Here is a 22,063-nt window from a genome sequence, read left to right on the forward strand (position 1 = left end):
AGCACATCTACATGCGCAGTCCGGCTAGTGTTTTAAGAAAGATCTTCAAATCAGGCCTCCTCATTTAAATTTCTCTTCTTCCCCTTGTTCCGTGAGCTCCAATCTTCAAACCAATCTTCTTATGTAAATTTGATCTAAAAAGAGAGCAAGAGAGTACAGTACCCTCATTTACCGTTATCCTCTGGAATATTTTCCCTCGCATTCATCGTCGTCTTCTGAAAAGTATTCAGGGAATTTGTTTTCTTTTTTCACCATCGTGTTTCTTTCTTTTGGTAAATAATGCTATTTCATCGCACCGACTGTAAGAAAGCGTTTCATGATAATCACGCCACGTTTGAAGTTGGAAAGTTTGGATTCTCTTCTTGGTCTTTGGCGTCGCTTTGGTATTCTGTGTTAATAAAGCGCGCGTGAAATGTGCGGGCGATGTGTTTTCTCTGCTCTCTGTCGTGTTTTTCTGTTGCTTTCGCCTGAAGTGACATTGTGAAAGGACAAGTATTGCTAAGTAAGAGCGCTGAGTAAAAGCTGATTGATAGGCTTTAGTTTTCAAAGCGGACTTTTGAAGTATCGTGCACTGGAGAATGAGTTTCTGGGGGTTTGAAATAAAAGTGTGGAGGTCTTTGTTGAAGGACTTCTGTGGAAGTCTCAGAAACATATCTATTTTTTAATTTTTTATATTGTTTCTATTAAAGCTCTCAAAGTCAGTGGACCCTACTGTACAGTGTATTAAAAGTCTTTCTCTAACCAGGCTGTGTTCAATTAAAGGTCTGTTAACTACTGTCTTTTGTATCCATTTTTGCAACTGTTAAGGGAAAGGGTTCTTGAATTAAATATATATTTCAATTAACCTTAAACAGCCTGAAGAAAACTGAAGAAAGCGATTACCAAAACATTAGAAGCTAGAGTTCAATTGCATGAGTAAATGGGTTGTTTTAGAGGCTCTTGCTGAACAATTTAGCCTGTAATCTAAACCTGATTAGTTTTATTAGCAGCTTTACATCAGAGGATGCTTTTAATATTGTCCAGTGTTGTTTTTTTTGTGGTTTTGTGAATGTTTCGGTATCGTTGGGCCTATCAGACAAAACTAAAATATACTCAAACCTTATTGCAAATATTGCCTGAAAGCCCCTGAACTGTAAAATAATTTGCTTGCTGATTTTGGAAAACAATATTGTGTTTTAAAAATGCCAATACTAGTTCAGTAAATATATTTTTGAATTATACATACAATTTTATTTCTGACTCCAAAGTTGGTCTGTCTGTCTGTAAGGTCATTTTGAATGTTAAAGTCAAAGACAATTTGAACTGAATCTGCAAAACTGTTAGACTGAAAACACAGAGGTGATTTCTCATGACCAGAAAACAAGAAAAAAAGAGCATTCAGTAGCCAGTTGCCATGTGAATGTGAAACACAGGGAGATGGACGGCTGGAAGAAGAGGCTTTGAGATGTACAGGAGGGCAGTGTGTGTGTGTGTGTGTGTGTGTGTGTGTGTGTAAAGCTGAGGAAGGCCTCAGCCGGAGGGCTGGATGGTGAGAGTGTTTATCCTTCACTGCAGCCGCTTTCTGAAGCAGCACCTCAGGAAGAGACATTAAAGCGCCCAACTCCACGCTCATCTCCTAATACACACACACACACACACACACACACATACACACAGACACACACACCCACACACCGTGGGGTCACTGCACGGATGCTATCGTCTAGCAGCAGACAATCCTGCCCTCCGGTTCTTCAGTTACAGCTCTGATTAAGAGATTAAATCACTTCTAAATCTGTGCTTTATTGTGCCAGAGCACATCTTTCTCAACCTCTCAACGTTGGCCAGGAGTTTGCCCTCTTTTCCTGAGCCGCCTGATTTCTGCCGCTTTGCATAGAAAATCTGTTTACATGCCACCGCTGCACCACTTTTCTTTAATTTCGTCAGTGAATCAAGAAAGTTTAGACTAAAAATTCTGCTGTTCCAATTCCAGATGCTGTCAGTGTGTTCTTTTTAACAAATAGAAACCCTCTTTACATACAATGAAGCTCCAAAACAATACGACATCTGAAGCCATAGATACAAAGTATTGAACATTGCAGCTCTCAAATCTCATTCACAGTCCTGGTACGACTCATTTAAAGAGACCTGTTGAGTAACTTTTTCCTTTTTCAGAGGGTCGTTGTATAAATCAGTCTATTTAATGTTAAGTAAAACTATTAAAAAAGTTAACTGAAATAAGGCTGACATGAAATATACATTTTAAAATTTAATAAATAAATAAATAAACATGAAAAGAAGTTTAAATTGGAATACTAAAAAGACTAAAACTAATACAGATGACAAAATTAAAACTGAAAATATATAAATAAAAGCTACTTCAAAATTTTGATACATATAAGTATAATAGCATATAACACTTAAATAACTGTAAAGCTGAAATAGATTACATTAAAAATATAAACTTAAAAGAAAATGAAAATGTTAAATTAAATGTTGCCTCGGCATGTAACTGAAATAAAATAGGTTTAATTTGAAGTGCTAAAATTACTCAAAATAAAACTGAAATGAAAATAGGTTAAAGCTAAATAGAAATTAAGAAAACGAATACAAAATACTATAAAAACTGAAAACATAAAAATAAAACTAATTCTAAATATGTGATAATAATATGCATAAATATGACTAAATTAGCAATAAATCTTAAATAAAATATAAAAATATTAGATTAAAAGAATTATATTAAAAGAAAGAAAGAAAAACTTTAAAATCAGGAATGTTGAGTTAAAGCTTAGTACAAACATTAAACAAGGACAAAAGCATAAAATGTAAAACTGAACACACACACACATATACTATAATAGAGGATATATATAATAGTATATTTGTATATAATACAATAAATAATACTAAAATAACACTGTTTGAAATACATGAAATCAGGGATTCTATTTTGCTTCTGAGTTTTTGGAGCTTGGCAGTTTTAACATGAATTAGTATGAACTGTAGTCGTACGCAGAAGAGCTGTGTGAAAATTCAGAAGAAACGGCATGGGTTTCAAACAAGAAAGTGAGTCATTTTTGTAGTATTATTTTATATTTGGGTGGTTGTTTTTAAATGGAGGTGTTAGAGTAAATGATTAGTCTTCATGCGTGCATCTGTTAAACAGTCAGGTGCTCGGTGTACTTTTGCTTATGAAGCAGATGCTTTTATCTAAAGAAAGTCAGGGTTTATCTCCTCATTAAATCCACCGTATAAAGTTGTTCGCTGATCACAACTTGAGCTATAACGAGTAAAATGCTTTAAATGTGTTTCAAGCCCAGTGCCTTCATGTGTTTATAATAATAATAGGGAATTAATAATGCTGTTTTTATTATTTTATTTAATGCACACGTATGCGATTAATGATGTCTATATAATAATAACTTTAAATTATTATTATTATTATTAGTAGTAGTAGTAGTAGTAGTAGTAGTAGTAGTAGAATTAGTATTATTGATTTTAAAAAATACTTTATTTAAAATTGGTTTATTTATGTAATAATCAGCATGGGTTTGAAAATCATATTTCACTGGTTTAGAAATCAATATGAATATTCACAAAGCTGGAAAGCTGCGCTTTGCAACAATAGACCTACAACTTGTGATGAGAAGCAGCAGCAGTCGTCCAGAAGTGAGCAGAGAAAAAGGTACTCCTCTCAGAAAACGTACAAATAAAGATAATTTTAGATGTTTCAATTCTATTTGGAGCATTGTGTTCGCTAGAAGAGGGCTTAATGAACTCATTTTTGTGAAAACCTCAAATTCGACTTTTTCACTTCTTTTGCCTGTAGCTCAAAATGAACTCATTTTGCCAGCACGGGTCACATTTGATTTTCTTTACAATAACATGCAGTGATGAATCACTCACAATAAGAGTGGGAAGATGCATTAGAAATGCATTAGAAGTAAATAAGGTCATTAATGATTTCACATCGACTTAAACGCTGAATGCTGTTCCTCACTTTTTTATTGAGTTTGTCGTTTCACAAGCGTGTCCTTTCCTCAGATTTCTCCGGCGACGTGTTCCTCATGTAAATTACAGGCATTACATGCATCAGAAGGTTATTTGTTTCTCTTTCAGAATGGCAGATATGCATGGAATTGAGAAACTGAACGCAGGCACTGAATGCAGATTCTAATCAGAGCTCATATGTGATGCACAGCTCGAAAAACATGCAATAAGACACTTGAAGATGCACCTTACTGGGCTTTTTTCAGCCTAAGCATGATGAGATGGGCAAAAGTTTACAATTAGTTAACTGATAATAACTAGCAATGAGCTACGGTATTTATTATCTTTGTTAATAAAAAAAAGCTTTTTTTAGTTGTTTATTTTTGTTTTCACTGTTAGTTCATATTATCTGAGGTCCTTTAAAAATATTCATAACAGATTATTATTAGTAGTAATAGTTTTATTATTAACAGAAAAACGACAGCTGTAGTTGCCAGCAATATTTTAGGTTTTATGGATTTAACTTTAATGTACAATAGAAAAATATTATTTCATTAACGCAACTACAAAACACCATCATAATGACACACATGACTTTAAAAATAATGCAATAAACAACAATTTTACAAAATAAGATGTAATGTAAAACCCTAATGTACATAACTGATATTTCAGTGAAAAAAAACCATTAAATGTGAATTTTGCGAATATCAGTTTACAGTTTTCCACTGTTGACTAAGATTACTTGTTGTTTTTCACTTCCAAAAACTGTCAATTTAATACATGAATATTATTTATAATTTTTGTAACAATATATAGTTAACTGTAGTATTTATAAAAATTATTTAGTTATCATTTATTTTTTACAGTGTATGAGTAAATGTTGGAATTAACATTAACTTATATACTTTAAATGCGTGCAACCTGTTGTCATTTGTTTTATATATTTACATAAAACATTCATATTTATATAAATATTATATTTTATAAATTAGTTTATATATTTTATTTGATTTTTGGTATATTTGATATATTTTATTTTTACATTAATTTATTAAAAAATGTAATGTGTTGCTGGTACAATAACTGTAATGCACAACCTTACGTGCAACCTGTTGTAGTTGAAGCAAGTATTTCTATAAACGCATACATCTATCCACATGTAGTATATATATATCACAGTCAGAACTATCTGTTTTTGTAGAAGTGCATGAATAATTTCAGGTAGCTTTAAATCACATATGACATCCAAACGTTTGACTGGGTTTGCTGGGAAAACACAACTGCACAAAGAGAGAACTTCACAAAACGGTCGTTACGATACAATGTTGCAGTGACATGAGTTCACAGAAAGTTAGATATAATGGGAGAAATGTGTAGGAGAGGCCGTATCTCTGGGCTTTTTCTCAGACTTTCGGTATTTTAGCCGAGCGCCGGCACCTCTGTCTCCATGACGACTTTGAGGAAGGCACTTCTCCACTTGCTGGATCTGGCCTTGCTATTACAGCTAACACAATAGACCATTAGAGCTCGCTGAGCGGCGTGTGTGTGTGCGTGTGTGTGTGTGTGTTTGGTATCGGTTCCAGCGGCTGATATATATTCCGAATGGTTAGCAGGTTGGGCGTGGCTGTTTTCAGAAGTGCTTTGTTAGTTAAATACCAGCTGGAACTAGATTTGCATTTCTTGTATGAAGCAGCAGCGTGAGCATGGCAGTAAAAGAAACGTTGAAGGTAAGTTGAGGCTTTCAACTTTCAATCGTCACTGCAGACTCTTGACATATTGCATACAACTTGTGTGCAATATTCTTTTTAGGATGATTAATACAAATTTCCAGTGAATTCGAATTGACTTTATCTACCACTTCAAAAGCTAGTAAAGGACCGTTTGGGGTCAGTATGATTTTTTTTATGTTTTTGAAAAACATATCTTATACAATATTTACAATACAATACAATGCAATATTTATTTGTAAAGCACATTTAAAAACAACCGAAGTTGACCAAAGTGCTGTACAGAATAGAATAATAATAATAAAAAAAACTCAGAAATAAGAAGAATCTTATAAAACAAGACTATCACATTTAAAACACAACAAAGGTGTTGAAAGCTAGAGAGAATAGATATGTCTTTAGAGCATTAAAAGAAATAGAAATAGAGGGGGCTAATCTAATATGAAGAGGTAGACTGTTCCAGAGTTTTGGACCTGCAGTTGCTAAAGCGCGATCACCTCGTTTTTTAAGTCTAGATCTAGACACGATGAGTAGACAGAGATCACTGGATCTCAATGTTCTAGAAAAGACTGATGATTTAGAATAACTGTTTATTATGTGAATATATGGTAAATTGTAATTTATTTCTGTGATCAAAGCTGAATTTTCCGCATCATTTAGTGTCACATGATTCTTCAGAAATCTATGCTAATTTGCAGCTCAAGAAACATTTCGGATTATTAACAATGTTGAAAACAGTTGAGCTGCGTTTTTATTTTGCATTTTATTTTTTCAGGATTCTTTGATGAATAGAAAGTTCAGAAGTAGGGATGGGCAATTTTGGCCATTTTTGTTGCACATCCCTAAAGTAGAGCATTTATTTGAAATATCATCGTTTGTAACACGTTTTTACTGTCATTTTGAGCAATTCATTATGTTCTTGCTGAATAAAAGTTTTAATTTCTTCTTACTAACCCCAAATCTTTGAACAGTACAGAATGTTATGAAAAAGTTAAATAAATTAAACTGAATGAAACATGACCTTGATGCGGATTACAATGAGTACATATAGCATTCGGTTTTTAAAATAATTAAGCTAACAATTACTCATAAAGAACACTGACATAGCCTACATAAAAAGTAGTAAGTCATTGTTTGATTTTCCTGTCAGTATTTTTCTTTTGATTAATTAGATTTCAGATTGAGCAGATTAGTTGGTGTTTAGTCTGTTTTATATAATCAACTGATTGAAGCGGTGAATCAGATGATTGAATTGATGAATCAGATGGTTGAATCTGTGAAGCAGATAATTGAATTTGTGAATCAAATGATTAAATTGATTACTCAAATGAGCAAATAAGTGAATCAAATGATTGAATCGATTACTCAAATGAGCAAATCAGTGAATCAAATTTCAAGAATTGCTTGAAAGTCAAATGATTGAATGGATGAATCAGATGATAGAATCAGTGAGTCAAATCACTGAAACAGTGAATCAAATGCTTGAATTGTTTGTATCAAATGGTTTGTGTGCACATTGTTTGATTAAATTAATCAAACTTTGTAAGAGAGAAGATTTGTTTCAGCATATTTGACAATATTTTTCAGTGCAGGGTTGCTCTAATTAACTGAATCTGAAACTAAAACAAACATAAATAAATAAATTCATTTTTCAAAAACTCATTTTTATTGCTTGAAATAAAATAAATGTTAAATAAAATAAAATATGAAAAATATATATTGTTTAATTTTATGTCAGCTAGTTGAGAGGTAACATTTCTCATTTTCATTTAGTTTTCATTTTCAACTTGAGGTACTAAAATTAAATTAAAATAAAATAAAACCTATAAAATAAAATGAAAATGAGCGAGCGAAGAAGACGTTCAGCTCGTTCAGCAGGGAGATGGTGCTGTCACAGGTGCGTGGTGGGGGCTTGTAGTCCGTAATGGTCTGTATCCCCTGCCACAGGCTCCGAGTGTCTCTGCTGTCACTGAAACGATGGGCTATCCTCCTGGAGTACTGACAATGTACAGTACGTATGACAATAAGTGCTAATTTAAAATACCAGTATAAACTATGAAATCATCCCAATGATACTAAACACTAGTAATATGTAAGTTTGTTTTGGTGTAAATTTGACTCCATAATAAACAAAATACAGCAATCGTTTTTGTCATGCTGCAGAAAAACGTAGTGAAGCATTGCTACTTTGAATGAGTTACTCCCTAATTAGTAAAATAGCTGATTCAATGATGATCAAATAATGTAGAAGAAAAGTAGCTGTACTTTCTGTATTTCAAACAGCTAATTTAGGTTTCTGGATGGCAGTGTTGAAAGTCTTCAGATTGTGGTTGTTCATTAGCGTCCTGCAGGGCTTGGTTGGGGAATTGCGCTCTGTGAATTACATGTAGGACAGATTTTGTGAGTGAATTTGTGCCATCACTTTGTTTGCATTATTCCTTTAGTGAATCGGGTGGTAAAACAACACGCACGGCTCGTGCAAATAACCGACGGGCTGAATTCCCCTCAAGCGGGCAGCTGCTGTTCAGAGGTGCATCGTGGGGGAAGGACACACTGAGAAGATTATACTCCGAAATCCCATCGCTGGTGCCAAATGAAGTCAAGGGTTTGCCACACAGCAAATTTTGCTGACTCTTAGGGATTACAGACTTTAGACGTGGCCCATCCAGCGCTCGCAGGCGATGTGTGTGTTCATTTGCTTTCACCATCTGTCAGTTTGTTGTAATTGATGGTGCATCGTAATCAGATGCACGGGAACACTGAGGTATTTATCTAATGTTTATTCATTTGTGTTCAGCTAATGTAACATAATCAGGTGATTTAGGATGGCACGTACATGATGAGGAAAGTATGTTAATGTGACCAGATATTAGGGTTAAGCTTCTGGCTGTGTTTAAGAGCTTAAACAACATTATTATCATTAATCTTTGCGTTTAATAGTAGTTAATGGTTAGGAATTAATTGCAAGGGTTTCTTTGATTGAAAATGTTGCTCCAGGACTGGAGCTTGTGATTTTAGTAAATAGTCTAAGTTACATAGGGCATACAGTTGATCTGATTGTGCTTTATCCTTGATCTGATCCATAGAACAAGTTTGTCAGTTTTCAGTCAGATTTGAAACTTCCCTTGCATGCATGGAAACCGTTTTTGCTTCATTTATAGATGTCGAGCTGTTGGATAGACGTTGCATTTAGTATCTGCAATTGACTCAATTTATTTGAGTGGAAAGCTATGCATGCAAACTTCTAGTCACCCAAACATATAGTTTAGTGATCCATGTGCTTCCATGCAATATGCGTAAAGTGGACTTCTGATTCATTTAAAAGAAATAAGCTGGAATTTGCTTGTCAGTTTAATCTTTCATTACTGTTAATTGATTAAGAAAATAAAATGCATTCTTAAGTATCTACAAATACAGTTTTGAAGCATAACAAATAGCACTAAATTGTCTTTAAAATGATTCAGAATGTCTGAATGCAGTTATTTTATATGGTAATCATGTCTCACTATAAATTAAAAGCAGATCGAATCACACAAACTAACAAAATACAGTGTTTTTTTTTCTCAGGGGTTTCCCCTATACTTTCTACACTTATGTGCTTCTTCTATATACAGTACTTCCTCTCACGTATAGTGAACATGGCATATAAAACTCATTTTAGACTTTATATGCAAATTTTGGGTAGAAATGACATATCATAACTATCATGTTAAGACATATTATTGAGAGATACAGAGTGACAACTGATATTTATATGCATTTTATGAAAGTAGTCTGCTGTACTGTTATTAAGACCTCATTTCTCATCAAAATGTCCTCTTTTTGGGCATATAAATAACAAAATCTACACCAAATTACATCTTTTTGCTGTATAATTTCATGTTTGCAATTGCTTGTTTTGGGCTTGATATGCACATTGCCTGCATTTTATTTTATAGTCATTGTGCAGTGGACTTGAAAAACGTAGTATTGTAGTCGTCTGTTCATTCCCTGTTTCTGTATTCCGCACATGTACATCTATGCTCTATAGAATTAGAATGCTGTCAAAGTCTATTAACTCACGTGTAATTGTACCTTTAGGCCTCAAGAAATACCTTTTACATTAATGGGTGCTTTCGTCCACACAGCATTCTCTTTCTTGTACTGTGGAGCCCACAGGCACCACTATTTTTACCAAAGTTTCAGTGGTGTGTGATATTGTTTGTATAAGTTTAATTATATAACGATTTTCTCATTTATTGACGTATCACTGATTCACTTATTCAAATGTAGCATGAGAGTGAATTAAAGGAAGCAAGATTTGTTCCCGTGCACCACAGCGTCAGAGAGAGTCTATGAAAACTAATTTAATTTGATGCCAAAAGTAATTAAACACTTAAATCACACTTACAATGCCTGAATGTCATTGCATTCGATGATTAAATAGCATATCAAGTGTCATTTCTGGTAAAGAAGACGCTTTTCAGTCAAATAAAGAACAAGATCACCAGTTGATTGATGACATTGTGCAAAAATGTTGAAGAAAAGCAAAGTTAGTGAAGATAAAAGATCCTGCAGCTTTTGTTCGATATTTTGTTATCTAATACAATAGCTTTCAGACATTTTTAAGTGTGTATCAAGTGTCTGAATGCATTTAGGGCTGCTATACTTCATATGATGAACATTTGTAAGCAAGGGACTATGTTAGTAAACTCAAGTTCAGCATAGAGGCTAAGTGGCTTTTAGTTTGATACTCAAAGAAAATCTTTGGTGTCTTACGTGTTGTGGTTGCTGATTTAAGTCTTTTCACATCAGCAATGGAATTTACCACTATAATTACACCATCTAAAGCTTTTTGACAAGATGCCCAGAAATAAAAATCTGCACAGTGCAATAAAACAAGAGCTGCACAGTAGTTTCCCGTTCCAGCGTGATTTTAAAGGAGGAGTCCTGACAGCTGAAGGACCCCGGTACGCTGCACTCGGGAATCCTGTCGCAGGACTAACTGGGGCAGAATGCTGGTAAAGTGGTTTTGAAAAACCGCCACTCAGTGCCCGTCGCACTAAAAAACAATGCTGAGGTTTTGGATTAGATCTTAGATGTATAACACAGTGGCTTGCAGTATTTTGCATCAAATAAGTTAGATTACCTACCAGATGCTATGCATGGTGAAAAGATGCAATATTGTTTTTCCTTATGAAGGAAAGGTTAGTGGTTACAAACCTGTTTTTTATTTTTTTTGCCATGTATTATGTTAAACGAATAGTTCACCTAAAAAAGAAAATTAGCATAGAACGTCCTCACCCTCAGGCCATCCAAGATGTAGATGAGTTTGTTTCTTCATCGAATTCGGAGAAATTTAGCATTCCATCACTTTCTCACCAATGGATCATCTGCAGTGAATGGGTGCCGTCAGAATATGATGGATTTGGATTTGTTTCTTACAAACACAGCTTTTGTCTTCACAGGATGTTAACTGAGGGACTGGAGTGGTGTGGATTACTTGTGATGTTTTTATCAGCTCTCATTCTGACGGCACCCATTCACTGCAGAGCATCCATTGATGAGCAAGTGATGCAATGCTACATTTCTCCAAATCTGATTAAGAAACAAACTCATCTACAGCTTGGATGACCTGAGGGTGAAGACATTTTCAGAAATGTTGAATTTTTCACGACACCCATTTACTGCACTCATTACTACTCTGTACACTAAAAGTGCTATTTTCTTAAAATGCCATTACATTATCCATAGACTGACAACACTGTTTAGATGATTTATCTGTAAATGTGTATGTATGTATGGTACATTATCTACTTCATGAGGAAAATGAAGTATAGAATCTGCAACAATACTGCAGTTGCTCTCAGAGCGTATGAGAGTCACTCTCGTGCTGATGTGCTTGAGTTAGAGGGTGTGCAAAACAAAGTATTTAGGTGACAAGGCCTCTGCTGCACACTCAACTGACATCTTTAAAACATCAAGGCGATCTATAGAGGTTTTCACCTTGCGGTGTCTTTTTACTGAGACAGACGTCTGAATGCAGTCATGAACACAAGCAAACTCCTACACTGGTTCCTCTACAAACTCAAACTCAGTCTGCTGCGTCTGCTGCCCCCTTTATGAATCTGTCAATGTGGAAGCTTTTGTATTGTTAATTCTTTTGGTCCAAACCTGAATGCTGTTTTTCAGTGGAACACAAAAGAATAATTGAATGAATGAACACTATGGAAATATAATAAAAGTGAGATGACTTGTTGACGATATAAAAGTCATATGTTAGTATACTTTTATGGTATAATATTAATATGGTCTACTGTTACGGTACTTTCTTGATGTTTTTCACATTCTTGTAGCTTAAAAGATTTGGCTTCTTTAAAATTCCACAATAAATTTGACTTTAAAATTCCTTGTTTTCTAGTAAAAATATTCTAAATGTCAATAAATGAATGAATGAATACATTAGTTTTTAAAATTATTATTATACATTTAAAATTGATTACTTATACATTTATTTATTTCAAATTTATGTCGAAACTGTACCAAAAAAAATAGCACACTGTTATACTGTTGTATGGTTAGTTTTTTAGGATCATTATAGGAACATTTTGACTGAATCCCAGCTGGCATTAACCACAAGACTCAGTTATCAGTTCTTACAGTATGTGCGATTAGGATTAGTCTGTCCTAAATCTCAGTATGCTGAAGGTGTCTGGACTAGTGGATTTTTGAGGTACAAATCCATGCTTTTTGGTTTACTTTGAGCAATTACCCAAAACCCTATGCACTACAGAAGAGAGGAGTACTGTAGTTTGTGATGGTTATAATAAAAGTGGTTGCATGTACAGCAAATGCAATTTTATGATGTCCCAAAACTGACGTACTTGCACTTTCCCATCAGAGTGAAGTATGCATGTTTAATGCATAGTAAAAATGCATGATTTCGGGATGTGGATCACATTCATATTCATCATATTTTCCATTGAATCGGTCATGATGTAATATCTGGCTCTAGAAGCAGCTCTGCTCTATAGTATTGATTTTCGAACACATTCACAGCCTTTTGTTTTCTCTGGCTTTTCTGATATTGATGTCCAGCAGGCCGCGTCTATATTTCAAGAGGTTTCAAAGGGCCACGCGATACATGGCTGAGTAAACCAAACATTTTTGCAGGGCTTTTATTTACTAGGGTTTGGAGAGAAATACAGGTGTCCGATTTGGGAAAACCTCAAGGTGAAAGTAAGTTAGTCTTCATGATTACCTGCACTCTTTTATGAAGGCTGGACAGCAGTGTTGCGGTGGAGTATTTCCCAGCCGGTTTCCTTTCGAGCCGGTTTGTCTTGGCCAGCTGTGGCTGAGAATTGCATTTCAGGCGACGGTAATTCTTGCAGGCACCTTTTCAGAGCGTTGAAATTTGCCAGAGATCTGGAGACAGCAAAGGGACTTTTAATGAACAGCTTTTATTGATCAGTGGACAAAACAGATGTTAATTACAGGAGAGCAGACGTTTAATTGGCGCTATGAAATAGGGCCGTCATGTGCCAGTCTAACAGCCAATGACAAACGCAGCCGTTTTGATGGAGGCCGAGTCGTTTTGGGAATTGGCTTGCCAGATTGCTAAAAATCGGTTTATTTTGTAATGCTAAATTTACACGATTGTATGGTTTGAATTTTATTTTGTTCTGGTATCCACCAAAATCTTTAGTTTAGTTTGAGAAGCACTGAATTAGAGCATTCTTGGAAATTATGGAGTCTTCTAACACAATAATATAAAATTAATTAATAATTTCTTAACTTTCTTATATTCATGTAGGTTAATTAATGTTCATTTACTGAATATTATAATAAAAAATAAATATAGTCACACACACACACACACAATACAATACAATCTTAATCTGTATCTGTAATTTTGTCTTGTAAAAATATTACATATAGTCATAAAACAAGATAAATATACTGAATTTGAGAAGTAAATTTCAGAGAATACATCTTTACATTTATTTTGTCATTAACATTTTTTTCTAATTCACATGTATACAAGTTTTAAATTGGGTATTAAAAAGTTATTTTTAGTTTAAAAATAAAAAATAAATATATCTTGTTTTAAAAAAGTTTAGATATTTTACTGGAAAACAAGACAAACATGCTGCTTTTTTAATTAATGCAATTGACATGTAATTTCCATAATATTTAACAATGAATATTAATATCATCTAATATTTGTTTATGGCAATACCCGCAGTAAGATTTAATCTTACAAATATGTAAAGTAAATACATCTTGTTTTAAAGATTTTTAGATATTTTACTGGAAAACAAGACAAAAAACTGCTTGGATTTATTATTTTTTATTATTATTTTATTCTCACACACACACACACACACACACACACACACACACACACACACACACACACACATATATATTTATTTAGATATTTAGATATTTTACAGCTTTTATTTTAGCATTCATTCATTCATTCATTCATTCAAAAATGATGTGTAATTTCTATAATATTTGACACTGAATAGTAATATTTTGTTTTATGGTAATATAGTACCCAGTATGCTTTGTGTATGATAGGAGTTATGAGTAATTCCTAATGAAATTATAGGGACAGCTATTTAATTTAATTTAATTGTTAAATTTTAAATCAGTTCTGCATCCAGTTTTCTGCTTCAATTCAAATTCAGCAACTGAACTGCATTTACAAGACCTGAATGGAGCACAACTCTCGTCTCCTGTTACCCATGCCGCTTCCTCATTCTCTCACTGCCTCTGGTTTTTGATGTGGGTTTTATGACACGTCTAAACGAAGGCACTGAACGCTGCTAACGAGCCGCAGGCCTGGCAGAACATCCCGACCCCAGCAGGGGTTCTGCGGCCACATCTGGAGCGGCGGCGCTGTGATTTACGCCATCTCGTCTTTACCTTTAATTTGTGATTGTCATTCATCTGTCTGCGGAGCTGACTCAGTGGGGATGAGTCTGTCTCTTATTTACTTTGGATGCCTCACACTCGCAGACCGCAGCTGAGAGGCCGATACCAGTGATTAAATGTAATCAAAATGCCACTCCAACGCTGCGTCGGTTCCTCTCGGACATCTGTACACTCACAGAGATCTTGATGGGAGAGCAAAGATCGCTTGAAGCTGGAACTGCCGCTTGTATTAATCTCACACGAGATTGATGAGAACAGCCAATATGCAATGTGTCGTAAAAATTAATATTCATCCCAAACTCGCCTGGTTTGTTGCATAACGGCGCAAACCCTACTGAGTGTTAATGGCCCGGAAGAATATTGGTTTTTAGACTTTTGTGCAACGCGTCAAGCATATCGTACATCACTGCGCTGAAATTTATATCAACAATAAAGAGGAGATGATAGAATCACTCTTGAGGAGATTTGTGCCGAGCGTCGACTCCAAATGGAGCAAACTTCTTTAGACTTGATGTGTGATGAAGCGTGATCGAGTCGTTTTACTGATTTATGTACGACGTAATCGTCTGTTATGTGATTTTGTGGATGTATTTATTTAGTGCTGTGTGATTTGATCTTATTATTGTGACAGGAGAAGGGTGAATCCATCAAAACTGATGCGGACGTGATTCGAGCACAGATTGATGCTTTTATCATGTCTATGCAGGCTAAGAAAGAAACATCACTGTGTTTTTTTCACATTGTGGGATTTACATTAGCATTCAAAAGGTTGGGCTCAGTTTTTCTTTTAAAATTAATACTTTTATTGATCAAGGATGCATTTAATTGATCAAAAGTGAAAATAAAGACATTTATAATGTTACAAAATATTTATATTTTCAAGTAAATGCTGTTCTTTTGAACTCATCAAAGAATCCTGAAAAATCGAATGTATTACGGTGTCCACAAAAAATATAAAGCAGCACAACTGTTTTCAACATTGATCATAATCATAAATGTTTCTTGAGCAGCAAATCAGCATATTAGAATGATTTCTGAAGATCATGTGACACTGAAGACTGGAGGAATGATGCTGAACATTCAGCTTTGATCACAGAAATAAATTACATTTTACAATACATTTACATAGAAAACAGATATTTTAAATTGTAATAATATTTCAACAAAATAAATGCAGCCTTGGTGAGCAGAACATTTTAAACAGTACTGTGTTTATTTGGCTTGTAATAACTATAAGTATTAGATTTTACTGTCAATTTGTCTGCCTGTTATGTGAAGTTCATCCCTCACAATAACATCCAAATCTAACAAAAGTTTAGTGAAAAGTAGACAAAAATCAAGCATATATTGTTGGTAGGGTTATTTGAGATACTATTATAGTTTGTAAAAGTTTTAAATCATGTTTCTATTTTTCTATTTTCTGTTTTCATTTGAATTTTAGTTAAAGGGGTCATATGATGCGATTTCAAGTTGTTCTTTCTCTTTGGAGAGTTACAAGCTGATTGTGCATAGATAAGATCCCTGAAGTTGCAAAGACTAAAGTCTCAAAACCAAAGAGATATTCTTTATCAAAGTTAAGACTCTGCCACGCCCCCCTAAAACGGCTCGTTCTAACACGCCCCCACATATCAACCTCACAATGTGGAAATATTTGCATAATGTCATCACTGTGTCTGTCACGCGACTCTGTTCCCCTTTCGGGATTGAACTGATGATAAAACTAATGAAATCATTTACTCTCTTTTTATATTTATTTTGAAAGATGAAGCTCGCGATTATGGTAAGGGGCGTTACATTTCCGATGAGTGCTTGCGGTGTTCGGCCAATCACAATGCACTGGGTCAGCTGGCCAATCAGAGCAGACTGCGCTTGTCGGAAGGAGGGGCTTTGTAGAAAATGAAGCGTTTGAGAGAGGCGGGGCATAGAGGACCTACAATAATGTACAGTATTTGAAAAAGAATGTGTTTTTTGAACATTAAAGCATGTCAACATATTCTGTTACACCAAATACACCAAATAATGATCTTTAAAAAAGCATCATATGACCCCTTTAAAGTTTTATTTGTTGTGGGTTTTTTTAATAATTTTTTATTAATATGTCTATATATTTTTATGGTTTATTTTTATTTTAAGTTATTTTTAGTATATCAAGATTAAATGAAAATGAGAAATGTTACTTTGGCAACTAAGTTTTTTTTAAATATATGTTTTATTTGAAGATTATTTTATTTCAAGTAACAAAAATTGTTTATAAGGTTTTAGTTTTAATTAATAACCATAATAACCCTGGTGTCCAATTTTGCGTGCTTTGAGAGATAAAGTTGGATCACTTTTTAGTAAACTTATACCATATTATTCTAATTACTTTTTCAAACAATACTTTTCTATTTATTTATTTGCTAACCAATGCAGCTGATATATTTATGTGTTTAAGGTGCGCAATCATTGTTCGATAAACTCTGTATGTCTTGTTTTCTGTATCCTGTGCATGCAAATTAAAAACCAAATCTGTTAGAAAAATTACTGGATAGATTAGATTAATATTCACATCTATGTCAACATAATTTTATTTGACCCATCGCCTTTTATTCATGACATTCCTGTCGTTGCATCACATCTGTTTGCTTACTGATAAAACGCATGTTGCATTATGTATTTTAGAGTAAACAGCAATCAAACAAGCTGCTTCTGTATTCTCCATCTTCCATAACATTCGCAGATAAGCGAGGCTTCAGCGATGCTCTGAAATGAGTTTAAAAACATCCACCGAGACACTTGGTGCACAGAAATATGTTGCTAGTGCTGGGTTTCCGTACATGCTACTTCATCAGAGTTTTTACTCGTTTGTAGCGCAGCACAGCAACAGTAATGCAGTCAAGACGGCGTTTGTCTAATGCTTTTGTCAATTACACGATTTCAGCTTGTTCTTCTGACTGCGCGCTAATGAAAATAATCTGTCAAGCTTTCATCCGAAAGGTTAGATTTAGGACTAACCCGAGGTGCTGTGGCTAAAATGATCCCAATTCGTCATCCTGCGTTAGTATCTAATCTGAGCGAGGCCTCATTAGCCGCCTTGTGTTTACCCGCACGTTTCCAGAGGAATCAGAAGACATTAGGAGAGACGGTCCCTGTGCTAAGAGTAATTACCAGGCCTATAACACACACCTGTAATTCCTGTTGTCTGCTGCCAAGTGCCGCGATGTGTATTCACATCACATCTCCTACACTCTGCCAGACTCGCCGTCTCAGCAGAAATATGCCAGGACTAAACTAGATCTGTTTAAAGTGTACCAGGACTAACGCCTGCGGCATTCGCCTCGGGGATCGTTTTAGAAGATACCAGACTTTCTTCTGTGGCGCTTTTCATGATCAGGGGACAGAACAGGATCTGTGTTTCTTCTCAATCAGAGCAAGGACGTGCATAACCTTCAGAAAATATCTGGAGGTCAGGCTGAATACTGGATGAACAGTTTTATTTTGCATTTATGTTATAAGAAGCTTTGCAGCCTCAGGTTTTCTAAACCTCTTACCTTTTTTTGTGAGATTGTGAGATTTTAATTTGTAACAGTAAACGTTAGAGAACATTTTGAGAAACAAAATTCAGCAAATGAGTTCATTGTTCTATAAACATAATGTGTCTTGTTGTTTGTTTGGTGTGCACGAGAATTAAAAACAGACACCCATTGCTTTTTCTTCATTACAAGCATTTATGTTGCAATGTTTTTTTGTGACACTGTAACCTAAATTTTGGGCATGCTTGAATACATTTGAAAACCCTGAATTGTGATATTTTATATAGCATCAGTAAAAATAAATAAATAAATAACTCTAAGCAAGTCCAATAAACATAAGCAAATAAGTAAATATATATTTTTAAATTTCTAGAATAGTTAACGGTTACTGATTGAGCCTAAACAACAACAACAACAACAAAACAGTTAATTTAGGCTCAGTTTAGGTCATTTATGCTAGTGTGGCTCCATATGTTGGGTGTACAGATGTGTACGTTCTTTCTTGTGATATTTTTGTTTCTAGAAATTGCTAAATCTTCTCATTTAGGCTCGCTTCTTTCACTGACACAGTTTAAGTAATTACTAGTTAGGGCTATGAAAAAACCTGATTGTTAGATGTCAATTAAATGTTTAGAGAAAGGCATGTATTATTTTAGGTCATGCTAATTGGACCTGCAGGAATGTGGCAGGTAAAACACACGTTAAAAGCAGCATCTGTGGCAAACAGAAAACCACTTAGACTCTCACCTGAAACAGAGAGTGAATTCTTCTATATAGCTTGTGCGGTGTTTGATCTGTGAGGTCTGGATCTACTGTAGGTGGATGAACTAAAGTACGTGTCATTCCTGAGGGTAGATTTTCTGGATTTAAAAAGCTGGGCTTTTGTATTCATTTGCATGTTATGCAAAAGTTGCCGTGTTCTGGTTTTACATAATCATGACATGAATTCAGATATAGACAAGGTCAGTAAGCAGCTATCATACTAAAGTCAGTGTGTGTTTTAAGTTTATAGGTGCATTTTTGACTTGTTTCATTTGACATTTAAAAGTACATTATGCCACAAATATTGTAAACAGAACTCAAAGCTATAGTTAATGGGAGAGGGAAAAAAAGATAAGTTGTCAGTATTTTTTTTCTTCTCCCTGTTGTTGCAATCCAGTATTTTCCAGGGGCCTGTACCATGATAGTGGCTGAACAAACTCAGGGTTACAGGATTCGTTTTGAATTGACAAAACCAAACCAATCCAATCTGGCTTTGTTGGTAGTACCATGATGCTGAGCATCAACTTTCTCTGTCAACTCAGGCTTTGATCCTGAGTTAATGAAGCGTGTGCACTTGAAAGCGTGACATCAGTAATGAACAGTTTAACTGTGATTCACTTCTCGCAGTTCACTGCCATAGATTAAAATATTGAAAAATATTAATTTAAATACATTTACACAGCAAGGTGGAAAGAGCTGTCAGTGAAAGAGGACAACTAAAAGAAAGCATCTTGCCATATCAGTGCAAGTGAAACTTGTGACGCTATTTTATATAGTTGATGATATGTATATATAGGTATAAAGATACTCAAAATGTAGTCATGTTTAAAGCTTTATCCATTAATTCTAAAGCTGAAGCTATATTCTATTATCTGTATATATTTATATTAATTTAAAATAAAAGATGAATCATTATTATTTTAATATGGCTTGTGTAATGATTAAGGCTATAATAAATATATAAATCATATAATTATTATAAATAATCATCACTAAAAGCCAGATGATTTTATCTTTACAAATGTTTTACTATGTAGTGCCCTTTAATTTGGAGCAAGAGAAACTGGGGGAGTGGTTTTATTGCATCAGAGATGTGTCACTTTTCTTGAAGCTGATTGGTCAAATTTCAGTTTGCGATCTCTAAACTAGAACATAACCTGCCCCGCAGCAGGTTAGCTGTGGAGCTACGTTACTATGGCGATGAACACTGCTAAAAGCCAAGCCACTTTCATGGTACCTAAAACCCAGGATTTGTGCAAACTAAACTGAAACATACTTGGCTAGCCAGCTAATCCGGCTTCATGGTACAGGCCCCAGGACAATGTTATGGGAGATTGTTTGTGCTGCGGAATAACAAAACAAAATGAAACGTAAAAAGGTAATGCCAGGTTTCTTGTTTAATCACACCATTCTAATTGTTTTGCAGTTCTGACCTTTTCAGAATTCAAAATTTGAGACGGAAATGCAGAATTTTGAGAAAAATATTATAATTGCGAGTTTATATCTTTCTTTTTTTTCTTAAAATTGTGACTTTTTAAGAATTGTGATTTTTTTTTTCTAATTGCAAGTTCAAAACTTATTTTTTTCCTCAGAATTGTAAGTTATATATATTTCTCTCTCTCTCTCATCTCTCACACAATTTCTCGAAAAAAAAGAAAAAAAAAAGCTTATATCTCACAATTCTGGATTTTTTCAGAATTTCAACTTTTTTTCTCAGGTTTGTAAGTTTATGTATTACAATTCTTTATCCTTTCTTTCTTTCTTTCTTTCTTTCTTTCTTTCTTTCTTTCTTTCTTTCTTTCTCATAATTATGACTTATGATTTTGCTCAGAATTAAGTTAACTTTATTATTATTATTATTATTATTATTATTTATTCTGTTGTGGAAACAGGCTTCCATACAAATTTGAGAAACATTCTGACAAATGATAGATCTAGAGCTGGGTTTTGAAACTAATTTCAAGATTTAATTCGATTCTAATTCACAAGCTTGCAATTAAATTCTATTCCCAATTTGATTTGATTTGATTCAATATCGATTATTTTGGATATATATTTTAGGTACACATGCCAAATTTTCTCAAGAAAAAAAAAAATCTTAACTAATGCTGTAAAATATACATGATAGTCAGGTTAGATAGTTAGGCTACTACATTGCTATACATTTACATTTAGTCATTTAGCAGACACTTTATCCAAAGCGACTTACAAATGCGCACAATGGAAGCAATCAAAATCAACAAAAGAGCAATGATATGCAAGTGATATAACAAGTTTCAGTTAGCTTAACACAGTACACGTGGCAAGGTTTTTTTAAAATAATATAATAAATAAAAAGAAAACCGATAGAATAGAAAAAGAATAGAGCAAGCTAGTGTTAGAGGTATTTTTTTGCTTTTGTTAATTGTATAAAGAGCAATGATATGCAAGTGCTATAACAAGTTTCAGTTAGCTTAACACAGTACACGTGGCAAGGTTTTTTTAAAATAATATAATAAATAAAAAGAAAACCGATAGAATAAAAAAAGAATAGAGCAAGCTAGTGTTAGAGGTATTTTTTGCTTTTGTTAATTGTATAATAAATGAAAAGAAAACAGATAGAATACAAAAATATTAGAGAGTCATTCCACCAGGAGGGAACATTAATACTGAAATATTGATATTAATACCGTTATATTGACGTCTTTGCGCGGCTGAAACACTGATTGAGCGACTACATGAGACAGGCTACGGATTGTAAAGTTATACTCTTTCTTTTAACTTACCTTCGGATGTTTAGTCATGTTTATTTTGTGCTGAAACTAGTATTAAAATGGAGAAGATGATCAGTTCACTGAGGCGCAACAGCGATCTGTCAGTTCAGATGATCTCTCAGCGCCAAAATGGCATTTATTGTTTGAATATTGCAATACAATGGACATAATTTGAAATCTGACACTTTGTTTCATATTACAATTACCAAAGCACAATGCTTATTGTGATATATTGAATGGAAGGTGCCCTTCAACGTTCCGTCCATTAACTGAAAACAGGCTAGACTAACCAATTCTTGGCATTTAAGAATCAATATTGTTTCATAAAAATTATAATCAATTAAAATTGAGATATTTCTTTATACCCAGCCCTTGATAGATAATGTAATATATATATATATATATATATATA

At 34.1% G+C, this 22,063-nt stretch overlaps 1 protein-coding gene and 1 long non-coding RNA gene across 2 annotated transcripts in view; one reads left to right on the forward strand and one right to left on the reverse strand.

Annotated features, from left to right (window-relative positions):
• The window catches only part of LOC107553911 (cadherin-22), a 198,796-nt gene that overhangs the window by 42,023 nt on the left and 134,710 nt on the right, over positions 1 to 22,063 (forward strand). The gene's annotated exons all lie outside the window — the stretch shown is intronic.
• LOC107553912 (uncharacterized) overlaps positions 36 to 22,063 on the reverse strand; it is a 23,709-nt gene continuing 1,681 nt past the window's right edge. The window contains exons 2-3 of the long non-coding RNA XR_001605004.1: positions 12,943 to 13,106; positions 36 to 134 (exon numbers count right to left, since the gene is read on the reverse strand). This is a non-coding gene — a long non-coding RNA (uncharacterized lncRNA). The remainder of the gene's footprint in view (positions 135 to 12,942; positions 13,107 to 22,063) is intronic.

This window comes from Sinocyclocheilus grahami, unplaced genomic scaffold (assembly GCF_001515645.1).
Source record: "Sinocyclocheilus grahami isolate Dianchi unplaced genomic scaffold, SAMN03320097.WGS_v1.1 scaffold485.1, whole genome shotgun sequence".
NCBI classification, from domain to species: Eukaryota; Metazoa; Chordata; class Actinopteri; order Cypriniformes; family Cyprinidae; genus Sinocyclocheilus; species Sinocyclocheilus grahami.